General features: G+C 50.5%; 1 protein-coding gene across 1 annotated transcript in view; it reads right to left on the bottom strand.

Annotated features, from left to right (window-relative positions):
• The window catches only part of UBTD1 (ubiquitin domain containing 1), a 52,480-nt gene that overhangs the window by 6,301 nt on the left and 30,477 nt on the right, over positions 1–15,702 (bottom strand). The window lies entirely within an intron of this gene.

Below are 15,702 nucleotides of genomic sequence, written 5' to 3'. Positions count from 1 at the left end.
ATAGACGGTGTTAGGACTACAGGTTCTCCATACAGGAAACCATGAGACAGAATCCCTACCTCACACCAGCCACAGGCATCAAAACCGGATCAATCAGAGACTTAAGTGTGAAAGAGAAAGGAGGCACTGGAGAGACAGGTTACAGTTTTGTCCAAACATTATTTGTGGAAGTTTGGCCCAGAATTGTTTTAACCTGGATCAAAGAAATAGCTCTGCTTCATGATTTCTGACCCTTTCTCTCTCTAGTCCTTTAGCAAGAACTTTGATCAACCAGGATTCACAGTCATGCAGTGACACCCTGGGGTGTGGGACCTCTGGGGTGTGGGACTTCTGACCCTCTACTTGGTGACATGATTGTCTTTTAAACTTCTTGAGCCAATTTTTACAATTTTCCTATCTCCTTCCTCTTTGCCAGATGTCACTCCTTACTGGTCTCCATCTACCTGTGGCTCCTATGGGTCCAGGTGAGGTCCAGCTAATGAGCTCCTAATCTGCCAAGGGTTGAGAAAGCTTTTCAGTACTTTCAAAATAGAGAGCATCTGGTTCTAAGAAAGAGGCTTCCTAAAGAAGAAAGTGACTAGGCTCCAGGACATCTGTTGTTCCTGCTCAGATGCCCTTCTCCCCCTCCCCGCCCCCCCCATCAAATGGTCAGGTTTTGGCTCTTTTCCGGACAACTGAGTTTGCTGGACTGGTGATACCAGGACACCTGAAGTATTACCGTGTACACATGCCTCTCACTGTCTCCTTAAAATAAAAATAGCCCCATGTGTCCCCTTTTAAAGTCGTCACCTGAGGGATGCTTTGCTCACATACCTGGCTTTCAGAGTCCCCTCCCCTGCACACAGGCAGCAGAATGCTTTCCAACTATCACAGACCCACCCGCAGATGGACACGACGCAAGTGCGCATCTGCAACTGTTAATAGCACCTGCAGTCATCTGGGCTGCAACGATTTAAAAATTCCTCACCTTGTACGTTGGTTCTTTCAGGCTGAAAACACTAGAAAATATGAGAATGGGGTAGGGGGTGATGGTGGGAACAGGGAGCGTTGATGTAAGGAAAGGACAGCAGGAGCCAACAGTTGCCTTTGCATCTGTCATGGCACTTTGGAGCCAGTAGGGGGCAGCCACGGCACCTCTGGGCCAGGTGCTGGCTCCCTTCAACAGTGAGTCAAATACAGCATAAAAATACCCAGCAAAATTCTCCAGGCCCAAGGCAAGCATGGGTAAGAGACATGCCAAAATGTCTGGATCCCTACAATCTGATGCTTATAAATTTAGGCAAAGATACAGACAAAAACCTAAAAGGAAGCTTTTAACCCAAACATAAAAGCAAATTGATGATGAATATTTTTAATTTCAGTTACTTAAAAAAACACACGATGTTTTATAGTTAGTTGAGTCAAAAACATTGGGCAGTAGACAGGGTGTGAACACTCTCATATGCTACACAAATTGGTATAAACTTTCTGGAGGGCATTTGGTATGGTACCAAAAAACTCAAAAATGTGCATCCTTTTGGCTCAGATATTTGGTTTCTAAGAATGTATGCTAAGAAAATAATTACAAGTGTGTGGCGAAGGTTTATCCACGGAGCCGTTTCACTCGACACAGTTTTAAACAGGGAAAGTTCAAAGCAAGCTCAATGCACGCCAGCAGGAGAAAGACTAAAGAAAACCTGCGCATTCTGTAAGCAGCCACTCTGTGATGCTGAGTAATGTGGAGAAGTGTCCACAAAACAGCAAAAAAAGTTTACAGAACAGCAAGTGCTCTATGCTCCAGCTTTTGCTTCTAAAAAACAGTATGAGAAATTATGTATATTAAAAAGAATGGAAGGATTTACACCAAAATGTTAACAGTAGTTCTAGCTGATTGGCATAGTGAAAAAGAAATTTTTTTTGCTTCTATCTTCCAAGTTTTCCACAACAGGCATTTATGAGTTTGGTAATAATACAGTGGAAGGTGTTAACAAAGAAAAAGGGTATGTAAAGTTCCAGGGAGCAGCCACAGAAAAGTAGGAAGAGTCTGGGAAGTTGAGTGAGGGGTTTTGGCGGTGGGGGGGGTGGGGGTGGGGGGGTTGGGGGGGTGAGAAGCTGGAAAGCCCAAGGGCCACAGCCTCTAGGATTTCCGTTATTGGTGACTCTGGGCAATTCTGTCTAGGGGCCGGGTGGGAGCTGCTGGTTTCCGCAATGGGACCATCTGGTGGCTTGTACTTCTGTCTCTACCTGTCCTAAATAAGCTCCAGATCAAAGACGGAGTCAAAGAAATGGTCCTTATCCTTAATGAAGTGGACAGAAGGGAGATTTAAGAAACAACAAAAGACCATTCTGTAGTATAGGTGCACACTTGCACGGGGAGGTCCCAACGCCCGTGAAAGCTGTGGGTTTCTGTGATTACCGTGCACAGGAACAGCAGAAGGTATCTGTGACTGAGCAGAGAGCGTGGGTTGCTGCGTACAGAGGCAAAGCTGGAATCTCAAAGGACTGTCCAACGTACCACCTGTGTTAGGATCTTCTCAGGTGCTGGTTAGAAAGGCAGACTCCAGGGCCCAACCTCAGACCCACTGAATCACAATCAGAGCGGTTGGGAATCAAGCACCTACTTGATTCCACTTGTAAACACAGCAAAACAGGAGTGGGAATGGCACCATCACATAAGTTAGTTCAGCGGATCACCCCCGAAGCTGCTGCTGAGGGCCGGTTTGGAGCAAAGAGGGAGGAGAGCAGCAGGGCACAATGTCTGGGTCGGAGGAGGATAATGACGGTGGACGCTGTGGTCTGGCCTGGATAATGAATGGTGTCTGGCGATACCACCCCCAAGAGAGGGCACTGAAAAGAGTGGGAGAGAACACTAAAGGTCCTTTCCAGTTTGCCTGGAGCTGCTGCGTCTCTGAGCTCATGAGCGTTTGTGCACGCCCACCACCTGCTTCGCCCTGCTTAATTCAGAAGGACGACGCCAAAGAGGGGATTCTCGAGAACCTACAGAAGGAGGACAGGCCCCGGCTGCTTCCCTCTGAACACCCCAGGGCCTCACAGCATGCCTGGCCTGGTGCAGGGTCTCAGCAAGTGTCTGCCGAGTTGAAAATGGGAGCTGATGAACACCCAGTGAACAGGGTGGGGAGCCTGACGGAGGAATCACGGCTGAGAGCAGCTGTGGGCAGGCACGGGAAGCAGGGGAAAGGTGTGCTTTCAGGAGAAGCTAGGCCCTTTGCTTCTTGATATCATACCTCAAGAGGTCCTTATTGTGGCCTTGGGGATTGGTACAACAGAGCCACTGGGATGTGACACCAAGTCTGAGGCCAGCCAAGGGAACCAGAGATTTCCCAGGACAGTCAGTCCGCCCAAGCCAGGAGACGGCCCTATTTATACCTTCGACAATCCCCAAGCTCTATTTCCACACTCGGTTACCAAGCTCCATCCCCAGGCCCCGAACTCCAGGGATGAGGCCAACAGTGTCCTCCCCAGGAGTACTGATTATGTGACAAGTCTGGGCTTGCTCTGGCTGGTGTGAGAGATGAGGCTCCAGGCAGAAGGAGAAGGCAGGGACAAGGATCTCCCTGTCCCAACATCTTGGGCTGCAAGGGCCCTTTGGCCAGGATGCAGACTTGAATCTCTCCTTTTCCCCTCCCATCCTGGTAGTCACAGCTGGGAAGCTGGGGACTGGTAAGATGGGGCTCAAGTATGGCACCTGGCGGAGGGGTTAATAGGTCAGAAAGAACAGCAGGCCCCAGAAGAAGGATCAGCCCAGCCAGGGAAGGGTGCAGACAGGGGAAGGGGAGCCCAGGTAATCCCCTCAGGAAGCGCGGTATTTATAGTTAGACTTAGCCCAGGATGACCCTCAGAGCTGGGGTAACCTTCAAAGGGAAAGTGCTGCCAGCAGCTCTGCTAGCTGGGGCCTCCTCAGCACGGGCCCTTCTTCCCCATTCATTCCCCCTGGGCCCAGCTCCAGGGTTCAGGGAGGGAAAGGGGTGGAGCCAGTTGCTAAGCGACAAGCCAGGCTTCCTAAACGGTATCACCACCCGGGCCCTGCAGGTCCCAGGTGGTCCTGGGCAGGGCTGAAGGAACCAAGGCTCTTCTGGGAGCCCTGTACCAGGCTCAGTGGCAATGCTCGCAGCCCAGGGCAATTGCAGTTCTCTGTGATGAGGCTGGTTGTCCCCCCTGGGGCTGGGCTCATCTCCAGTTCATCTTTGGGGTCCCAGGGCAGGCCCAGGGTCTGGCATGCAGCAGGTCTCAGTAACTGTTTACTCAGTGAGTGAGTGAATGAAGTGAGCAGGCACTTTAGGAAAAGTGGGGAGAGCTGGAGAGGGGAGAGGCAAGATCAAAGTTGGGCGAGCAGATGGAGCTGTCTGGAAGGAATCCCTGTAAGCAAGAGAGTTAGTTAGGAAGAAAGGGGGCGGTAGAGGAGGGAGTCCAGAAGGGAACAAACCAGTTCCTGAGGTATACAGGGAGGAAACCCACTGGAGGAAGAAGGGCTGGATGTCAGAAACCATGCCCAGTGAGGGCCTGGAACCTTCTTGGCAACTGGAGAGAGTGCAGCCAAGAAAAATAAACCTGCTCAGAGGCCCCCTGCTTGGGCAGTGGGTGTGGACAAGGGGGCACACATAACTGCAGAGACAGTACGCGCTTTCACTGCACTCGCGCACAACGGACACATTTACTGGGGTGAGTTTAGGGGGAGCAGGGCCTTCATCTACTCTCTGCCTTATCCTTCCAGCCCAGGGCTCCCTGGCCCCCGGCCAGGAGGCTGTAAGTGGCCAGACAGGACAAAAGGTGGCATTCCTGGGCCAGGCACTGACTGAACTCTTCCCCTGCCCGGAGCTGACTTCCCCCAGCCATCCCTCTGTCCCATTCCCTGGTGGAAAACTGGGCTGTCTGATCTCAACTACAAACAGAACACCCAAATCCTCAGGGACGATTCTGGGATCTAACCTGACATACAACCAACAGCTCCTTTTCTGAGGCTACCAAATACTGTACTTCCTGAGTTAAAACATTGAGTATTTGGGAAATCACTGCACTTCTCCTTGTCTCAGGTTCATATAAATTTAAAATCACAACCACCAAAACAACAATGACAACAACAACAAAACACCCCAGCCAGTTCCTTTCTTGTAGTGAATATATTCCTATCCTTTTTTTAAAAAAAAATGTTTATTTATTTTTGAGAGAGAGAAAGAACATAAGCAGAGGAGGAACAGAGACAGAGGGAGAGACACAGAATCTGAAGCAGGCTCTAGGCTCTGAGCTGTCAGCACAGAGTCCGATGTAGGGCTGGAACTCATGAACTGTGAGACCAGGACCTGAGCTGAAGCTGGACACTTAACCGACTGAGCCACCCCAGTGCCCCAGTATCTTCCTTCCTATCTTCATCACATACTGATGTTTGTTCCAGGTGCACCAAAGTCCTGGCCGGAGTGTGAAAGTGGTACCAGCTCTAGAAGGAACCTTGATTACATGTTTTCTGGCAACTTAGATTATAGGTAATTATGAGTTAAGAGACACTAGCAAACCTTCTCTCTCCAATGTGGCTACCCACTTACATGTGGCTTCAGACATGGAAGGGGGGGGGTGTTGCTTCGGCTACTGACCACCCGTGTAAGCACGGGCAGACAACTTCACCGTTCTAACCTCGGTGTTCCCATCTGTAAAGCGGACGTAACCTCCATCTCATGGGACTGCTGTAAGGATCATAGAGACCACTCTACCCAATGCTTAAAAGGCAGTACTATTGTAATTAGCAATCACGCCAAGTCAATAGTGCTTATTATCACTATGCAATTAAGAGAATGAAAGGTTCCTATCCTTTTTTCCCCCCAAAAGTTGCTGTGATTTTGAAAACTTTGAAAACTCCTGCTGTAGTGAACTCTTAGTCTCCAGATCACAGTGCAGGAGGATGTAGGGGTTAAATGAGGTTAAGTTTGACAGGGACAAAGAGCGGGCTTGATGTATGCCTGCTTCCCTGTGCGGCTGCACAGCAGAGGGTCAGCACTTTTCCTGGGGCAGAAGAGGGAGGATGGCGGCTAATAAATAAAACAGGAACTCCCCAGAGGTTGCTAGAAAGGTCTCTGGTATCTGGCCAGCTCCCCTTGCTACCTCAGGACTCCAGGGAAGAGAGACAGGTCATCTCTGCCACTGTGCTTTCTACAGCCCCGCTGTCAAGGAGGGTCCCTATGGGCTTGGGGGCCTGGTGGCCAGGTGCATGGAGGCCGAAAGGCACAGCCTCAAGGGCTTTACTCGGACATGCGCCACTCCCCCAGGCAGGTGCCCCAGAGCATGGCAGAATCCTGAAGCCAGAAGTGACCTTAAAGTCTGTTAGCCTAACCCCTTCATTTTATAGACAAGGAAACCGAGGCTCTGAGAGGTGATGTGAACTGTCCCAAATCCACAGCTTTTGCCCGTGTGTGTGTGTGTGTGTGTGTGTGTGTGTGTGTGAAGTGGGGATGGGAGGTAAATTCTTCCTATCAAACCGCTCTGCTGCCAGTGGAAGCTGAATTATAGCTAGCTTACTAAAATGTCAGGAGTGTGAGAGGTGACAGATGCACCAATGGGAAAGCAGCAAGCAGAACGCGCATCAGAGTGAGCATCAGCGTGGAGGAGTTTCGAGTCTGCCTGACCCTCCTGTTCTCACTAGAGACGAATGGAATCTGAGAGCTGGGCCCTCCCAGCACACTGCGGCCTCACTATGCGCCCAGGCCTCTGTGAGCCTGACAGAAACAGACTCTAATTCCGCGTGGCTGGTTTGGGGCCTGGTGATGGAGACGGAGTTCCTACCCCACACAACGCTCCTGCCGGAGGCACTTCTGGAGATGAGGCAGTGACTGCACCAAGAGGAAGCCTATCACGTTGGATGGGCCAAGAGGTGAGAAAGTCAACAGTCTCACCGTCACCCTTCACTGAGCACCTGCTATGCAGCAGGCAGCACAACAGAGAAACACTGGGGCTGAAGGTCCATAGTCTGGAGTCAGAGGGACCTGGGTTTGAACATCGACGCCATCGTAAATTAGCTACGTGACTTTGAGTAAATGACTTCAGCTTTCTAGTCTTCTAGGAAGTAGAAGGTAGTAACAGCCCACTTCTTAGGGAGGTTGGGAGGAGGAAAGATATATACATATATATTAAATTAAAAAAAATTCACTAATACAGTCAAGAAAATTATATATAATAAATCAACTAACCTAACACTTCCGGGGTGGTCTCCCTAACACCCAGCCAGGCCAGGCTCTTGCTTCCTCAACTGAAGGCAAACACACACCCGCACCATACTTGCTACAGATCAGGCTCTTATTGCGGCCACTGAAATTGTTTTTGCCATTGTTATTATTAACATTATTATTTTGACCTAACATCCATTGGCTCCGTTCTCTGGAACAACACAGAACAAGTCACAACCTCTCTGACGGGGTTGACATTTTCCTCCTCTCCAGACGGAAGCCCACTTTTTCCTCCTCTACGGTTTCTCCGGGTTCTTTGCCATCCTGTTCACCCTCCCCTGCACTAAGCTAACTCACCGACCGGCCCAGGTGAGGGCTGCCCAGTACCACGGCGCTCTGGGCTCTTACCTTCCTCGATCTGAGCACTGACCCCTCTGCCTCCACAACGAACACAACAAGTCTGTCCAGAACTGCCGAAGCTGGAGCTAGAAAAGACCCCATAATCCCCAACCCCACCCCACCGGCTGTGGCTCTACATTCTCTCAATCCCAGGGCTCACTCACAGCCTGGCTCCTCCTGGGAGCCAGCCCCAAGTTACCGTCTGTCTTTTAGGTCTGTGTCTTGAGTGGGGTGAACCTGGAGTCAGCAGACCTGGGTCCTTTTCTACTGTGATCCATGCTGTGTGACCCAGGGCAAGGCACTTAACCTCTCCAGGGACATCTGCCAAACGCGAATGCCTCTCTCCTTTGCGCCTTACAGAGACACTGAAATGCTCCAGAGTTTCTGTGCGAAGTGATGTGGTCGAGAGCGACATGCACACAACAGATGCCTGACATCCCTGAGATCTGGAACCCCGTCTTTTTAAGGCTCATTCACTTCTTCATGTGGCTCAGCTCAAGACGCACAACCTTCTGTTTGTGGACCAACAGAGAACTCGTTTGAGCACGTTCGCTCTCCCAAGCCAGGCTCAGGCCTTGCATGCAGCTGTGCCTGACTCATTCTTTCCCCTTCTTCATCTACAGCCTGTGAATCACCAGCCCTGTCAGGCCAGTGTCCTCCCTGTTTCCTTCCCATGTGTTGCCTGGTCGCGACCTCCGTCCTTCAGGATGCAGGATGCAAGCCCTCTTCCCACCGGACCCACAGGCTCCCCTCCCCTGACCCCGTGGCGCGTGAGCATTCCACACCAGCCCTGAATCACACACTGCCTCACAGGCATGTTCCCTGCGCACAGTGCTGCCCCTGAAACTTGACTGTCAGCTCCTGGAGGGCAGGCTCTCGAGAGGCAATACAGCGTGGCGTATCAAAAACATGGTTGCCTGGGACCCACCCCCAGGGACTCTGATTTCACTGCTATGGGATATGGCCTGAGCATCAGAAGGGTTTAAAAGCTCTCCCAGTGATTCTGATATATGGCCGGGGCTGAAAAGCACTGATCTGGAACCAGGCTGACCAGCCTGGCTGGCCACTCCGACTGTTTAATTAGGCCTCTGAGGGGGCCTGGCAGGGAAGGTGCTCAGGGAGAACCCCAGGCCTGCCTGAGGCTGACCATCTGGACAGTCTTTTCAAGGCTTGAAGTCAGACTGGTCATCAGGTAAAAAAGTGGATAGCTCTGGGGACCCTGTGCCTGGGGAAACCCAGCTGCACTGTCCAGAGGATATGGCCTAAGCCTCTGCTTGCAGAAGGGACAGAGTAAGCCAAAACAAGAGGCTTTGGAGTCAGACAGCTTGGACTAGCTACCTACTCTCCTTACTAGCAAGGAGGGCCCTTCTCCTCCTGACTCTACTCAGCCCGGAGCCTCATCTCTCATGCCTCCCATGTGTGGCCAGCACCCAGACACCCTCCTCTGTAGACACAAGATTCTTCTTCCAGAGCTGAGCCACAAACTTCTGGAGAGAAAATGTGCAGCTCCAAGGCAAGGGGGACGGTAGGAGAGCAGAGGGAGGGAGGTCCTATTTCCTAAGAAAATCTCCCACCCCCTCCCCAGCTGCTCTAGGCAAGAAGAAAGGAAAAATCTGACTCATCAGTGCTGTGTGACTCACAGGCAGACAAAACTTACTTGCCAGACTGGCAGGGAGGAGAGCCTGCTGCTCCCACCACAAGCGGGGGCCATGAGCAGGTAAAGCCCATCCTTCCATCCCCGCTCACCACCAGCTCCGGGCCTGGGTGGCTGGCCTGGCAGGAGTGCCTGGCTCAGCTTGGTCCCCCCACAGCCACACCCTCTTGTGGTTGGTTTAGTAACTTACTACCAAGGGGCGGGGCTGGGAAGAGTAGAGAACTGAGGCTGGGAACACAGAGAGGTGATTCTGGAATCAGAGAAGACCTGGGCCTGACTCTTAACTTCGCCCTCTCACAGGTGTGATCACAGGCAGCTGAGCCTCTTGACCTCAGTTTCCACATCCATAAAATGGGAACAATAATTCTTAAAGGACTTTTGAGGATTAAATAAGACCTTACATGTAATCTCCTAGCACTGCGTGAGGCACAAAGTAGGAGCTCAAAAATGGTAGTTTTTACTAGGCGTATAAATGCTAGATTTAGGATTATAAAGAGATTGCTTTTTACATCATTTCACTTAATCTTTACAACAACCCTGTATGGCAAACATTACTACTCTTGTTTTCCAGATGAGACACTGAGGTTCGGGGACCCTGGGGCAATGTGAAGAATCCAGTGAGGGGTTTCATATCCTCATTCCCAGCCCAGTGCTGGTCTCAGACCCTGTCCCACATGCCACGTCCCAGGGCAATGAGAAGAAGCCCCTGGCTGTGTCAACACGCACACGGCTGACAGGCACAGCACCAGCTCTGCCTCCAGCCCAGGTGGGAAGGCCTAGCTGGCAACACTACTGACCAGTCCTGCATCCAGTATGGCATTGATGCCAGTCCTGCCCTGCCTCCCACCCGGCCTGGCTCGACTCGAGCCCACGTGGTGCCTCCGGAAATTCACTCGCTAATGCCTGTGTGTGTGTCAGCCTCCACCCCAGGCTGTGAGCTCCTCAAGGCAGCACCTGGTCTTGTTAGCGCTGGCATCCGAATGCCCGGCCCCTAGCCTAGAGCCAGAGAAGCAGTACAGCCGGGCTGCCAAAAGCCTCAGATTCCAAACCTGAGATGCAATGCCACTTACTTGTATGACTTGGGCCTGTTCTTTACCTCTGAGAACCTCAGTTTCCTCGTCTGGAAAATGGGGCTAATAACAGTCGCTACCTTCAAGTCACGATGAGAACTATGGTGATAACTGTGCTAATAACCAGTTGTAACTATGGTACTAACAATCACGACTACTATGTATTAAGTTCTTATGCCAGACACTGTCCTAAGCCCCTTCTATGAATCAAATCGCCCAACCCAAAGGTCATATGGCTAGGTGGCAGGCTGGTTCTGAAACCCCCACGACATACCACCACCTGCCTCCTGAGTGTCAGGTGCCTGGTATGACTTAAGTGCTCAGTACTTAGAAGCTAGTCTAGCAGATGCTTAGGAAGCATTTCTAAGATGAATCAATGAATGAACCTCTTTCAGTCTAATTTCATTTCCATCCACAAGCATTTATTATCGAGTCCTCGTCTGTGTACAGCCTGAGTTATCTGAAGTTCTGTGAAATATAAAGTATAAAAGGAACAAATAAAAAAAATTATAAAGCAAGGCCTCCTCACCCCTCTACAGGAGGGTAACGAGATCCAGATTGCTGGAGCGAGAGGCAGTGATCCCAACCCTGTCAGTTCCATGCCCCTCCCCCTTCCTCAGGGAAGGTTCCAGTCGGGAGGCGCCAGGTCCTCAGGAGAAGAGGGGGAGGAAATGGCCAAAGGTGCTTGCTGTGCCTGGCCTTCCAGGGGTAGTTGTGTGGAAAGCCCTCAGGGCTGCCCAGGTACCTCATCCACAGCTGTTTGTTTTGGCAACGCCTGAGAGGTGCCCCATGGGAGGGCAGGGAGCTCACAGTGGCTGATCAGCCTCTAGGAGCCGGCCCTGGCATCCATATGGAGGGGCAGGGGGAGGCAGAGCCTCTCAGTTCTCCCACACAGCACCACCCTGCCTCCAGTCCCCAAGGGCAGGCTCCCAAACTACACAAGGAGAGGGTCTCCTCAGCCAGCCGCAAGGGAGCGCTTTTCTAAGCAGCAAAACCCCTATTTCAAAGAAAACAGTGAATGGCTTTCAGAGAAGCCCACTTACCATGTGAGGCTGATAGAGTAGATCTGGTGTGGGGGCTTGGGGGTAACACCCACGAGCCCTTCCCTCCCGGCACTTCCCTGACATCTCCAGGAAACCCCAGGCTCCCAGCTGCACTGTCCACCAGGCCTCTCAGGGACAGGAACCCTTCAGGCGTGGCTCCAGGGCAGCTCTGTTCATGCAGCTATGAAGGTTGCATACCTCAGCCCCTGTGACCTGGGACAGCCCCTCTCACCCGGGACCCTACCCATTAAATGAGCAGGTGGGACTAATGGATTCAGGACGCCTTCTAGCTCTAAGACTCCATTCAAATCCACCCCGAGGAAAGGCCTGCATGGGGCTCCTGAGGGACACAAAGACAGCTAGCTAAGGCACGACGCCTGCCCTCCAAAAACTCACAGTCCCTGCAGAAAACTGCAAGGCAAACCATGTGTGTGATGATGCGAAGTGCAAGTGCACGCGTGCGTGAGCGCGCGCACACACACACACACACACACACGAAAGATGTACAAGATTCTTTGTAAAAAATGCTGCAAGGGTCAGAGGGGAGACTCTCAAAAACCCAAGGGGACCCTGCTGAAGTAGAAACTGCTCAGTCTCTTCCACAGTCACCTACCAGTGCCAGGCACTGCGGACATGCAGACGGGCATGACAAGTCCCTGACCGGACAGGCTCCTGTCATCATCTGGGCAGGGATGGAATCACACCAATGATGCACGACAATCCGTTTTGGTTTTGTGCTACATTATGTGTCATGCTCACTGTTTTGAAAATACTTGAATGTGTAATTTAGGAAACCTTTGTAATGTGTTACTCTGTGGCACATTAAAAAAATAAACAAATGCATAATAAATAAATGATACATGCAAATTTTGTTCAAAGAACACCCCCACCCTCACCCCCACCCCCACCCCCAAGCAGGCAAACTGCTACACACTAGAGCAGAGGTATGTGGAGAACATATTGGGAGCCCACACCCTGACCGATGGGGCCTCTTAAGCATTTGCCAAAGGGGTGGGCGGGAGCTGGGCTACATCCTCTGCACGGCTTCCAGCTCTGACCATGTGTGACAAGGACTCTGGAAATAAGCAGGCTCCAGCTGGCTGAGGGCAGGGTGGGGGCAAGCCTCACCCTCACTGCCGCATTTCTGACTTCCCACCTCCACCCTCTGCATACAGTGAACTGTCCCACTTTGGCCTCTGCTGCTGCGAGAAGAAGAGGCAGCTTCCAAGCTCTGGGCCTCAGTTTCCCTCTGGGGTAATGGTGGTGGCAGAGGAGGTGAAGCATCCCTGATGGAGGGTCCAGATACAAGAGGACTAGTCACACGCAGAGCCTATCGGCTGTCTGTGGAGTCAGTCCCCAGCCCCCATTCTCTCTCTCTCTCTCCTCTCTCTCTCTCTCCTCTCTCTCTCTCTCCTCTCTCTCTCTCTCTCTCTCTCTCTCTCTCTCTCTCTCTCTCCTGCCCCTGATGCTGATAGGTCTGGCCTGGGAGCAGCCCTGCTGGCCGGCACCCAAGTACACGGGACCCTGCCACCCCACCCCCAAGGTAACCCAATTCTTCCCGGTCAAATGACAGCTGGAGGTGGGGCCAGGGAGCCCAAGGCGGGAAGGGCAGTGATAACTGGCTCGCAGGGTGGTAAGGCCCAGACAAAAGGGTCATGGCCCAGATTCATTTCAACACAATTCCTCAGCACCCACTGTGTTCAAGATCCTGCCAGGCACCCGAGGGACCTGAGGAAATGAGGATGACATTTTAATTACCCTAAGTGCGTCTCAAGGTTTAAAGAGCACCTCCTCAGAGAGGCCTTCCCTGACAATCTAACTAATGGCTCCCCTATTCTCCACCCCAGCCTCCTTTCTCCTAAGCAGTGTCCATCCCAATTCTGCTGGGGTTTGCTTACTCGTTTCTCCATCTCCCCAGTGAGCAGTATGACAGCTGCTCAAAGGCCGGGCCCTGCTCTCCTCCACAGTGGCACGCAGCACTTCGCTTACCGAGTAGGTCCTCAGTATTAGGTGAGTGAACGAATGAATGAATATATGAGTGACTATACCACCGGACAAGCAGGAAGTGACATAAAAAACGATTCAGAGGGCTGTGGGGAAGCAAAGAAGGGAATGGGCACATCTCTGAGGCTCCATGGAGGAGGTACGACAGATATCGGGAGCTTGGCCTGCAAGGAGGGCGGAGGAGAAGGGGTTCCAGGTGGAAGGTACAGAAGTAGCACAGACCTGGAGTCGGGACGGGATAACAAGAGCAGGCCAGCAAGATGGGCTGAGGCCCGGTGAGTCTGCCTGGACCCTGAGACGTGCCCTGCTCCTTGCCCCACTGGCCTCTTACTAAACACTGGTGTGCACTCTTTGCTGATAAAGCCAGGACTACATAAACATCTGAGCACAACTCTGCAGCATGGTGAGCAGGGGTCATTCCTAAATCAAATGTTACCTGTGGCACCCACCAGCCTGCCTGCTTTCTTCTTTTCTGGTTTCCTTTGCCCCTGGCTGACTGGCTCTGGTTCTAAACATCTGTGCCACCACCAGGCACAGTCCCCTGCTAGGGGACTGAAGGGCGACTCCTAACCTTGTGATGACAAAGACCATTGATTACCACTCCCCAATCCCAGGTCTCAAAAGAATTTTTAACTACATTTAGATTATTTTTTTTTTAATGGAAATGCTCAAGCCGTATCTGTCCATTTAAGCCTCTGGTCAGCATACAAAAACTAGAGGTTCACACTGAGCTGACAGAATGCCAGAAAAGGCGTTTTTTGCTCAACCTGGAAGGTTATGAATTCTCTTGTGACTCAGTTTCTCAAGGTCAGGAGATGGGGCAAGAACAGAGGTAAGAAATATGGCCAGAGGGAAGAAGACTGAGTGGGAAAACCCAGAGTCCCCCAATCTGTAGATCCAGGTGAGATTTCCTACACTGCACACAGTCTTCCTTCCTTAAGGGAAAAGGAGCCCGCGAGTGGTGGGGGTGGAGCGGGGCAGTGGCAATCCTGGCCAATCGAGGCTTTCAGTACAGTGTTTTAGATGTTGCCTTGGTGGAACAACCTGGTGGGGGTGGGGGAGCTGCCAAGGAGGACTGGGAGCTTACCACCACTTCTGCTTTGGGCAGCAGTCTAGATCTCGAGAAACTGCCAGGGGTCAGGCGGTGGCCCCTGGAGGCTGTGTGCTTCCCAGGAAAGCCGGCAGCTGGAAATAAGCCCAAATTTATAACAGGCTGCATTAACATCTGCAAAGAAAAATCCAGGGTAACACACACCAGCCTTTCCACTGGAGGGATAGGGTGATGGGCCTTTTACTTTCGAGGGTAGGTATCTGTGTGTCTGGCATTCTTGCTGAGCACCTTTGCTGTAGATATCTTTGCGGTGTTTCCACCGCAAACATTTTCACCACATAACTAACTGGCTGTAAGGCAATTCTGCCATATAACATAAAAGAATGAAGAATAAAAGAGGAACATTAAAAAGGGCACAATTAAACATGAAAAAATTAATAAAATTGCCATAAGGCAATTGTGCCATAAAATATCAAGTCATGAAAAATAAAAAGGACATTCATTAAAAAGGACATAACGGGACGTGGAAAATGGATAACAAAATTAAAAAGACTTTACTGCGAAATATAAAATATTTTAATACATTTAAAATTTGTGTAGATTCATGGCAATACTAAGCAAATATATATTATGGATTGTACCTAAGCACTTGTCTTCAAAGTCTCTGTTCACAGTATTATGCTTTTTTTTTTAAAACTAAAGTTCCTTCCTTCATTAAAGAGGTATCAAGGTCCAAATACAATTCACCCTTGAACAACATGGGTTTAAACTGCACAGGTACACTTACATGCATATTTTTTTCAATAAACACAGTACAGTATTATAAATGGATTTTCTCTTAAGATTTTCTTTTTTTTTAAAGTTTTTATTTCAATTCCAGTTAGTTGACATACAGTGTTACATTAGTTTCAGGTGTAGAATATAGCGATTCAACACTTCCATACATCACCCTGTGCTCTTCCTTAAGATTTTCTTAACACTTTCTTTTCTCTAATTTATTTTATCGTAAGAACACAATACATAATACACATAATATACAAAATATGTGTTAATCAACTTGCTTATGTTGTCGGTAAGGTTTCTGGTGAACAACAGCAGGCTGTATTAGTGGATAAGTTTTTGGAGAGTCAAGAGTTATACACGGATTCCTGACTACGTAGGGGGTCAGTGCCCCTAACCCCCACGATGTTCAAGGGTCAACATACTAGGATGCATATTTGTTACAGAGCTTTGTATTATGTTGTGAAAGTCTTCTACACTGTTGTTTGTTCTTGGCAGATTGTCCCACGTCTGCTGATAGACGTTCCAAAGTTCTATGGGAAATACGGAGGTA

The sequence above is a fragment of the Panthera tigris genome, chromosome D2 (assembly GCF_018350195.1).
Source record: "Panthera tigris isolate Pti1 chromosome D2, P.tigris_Pti1_mat1.1, whole genome shotgun sequence".
NCBI lineage: Eukaryota > Metazoa > Chordata > Mammalia > Carnivora > Felidae > Panthera > Panthera tigris.
Note: the sequence above shows the minus strand (reverse complement) of the source record. Positions and strands in the feature narration are given on the sequence as shown.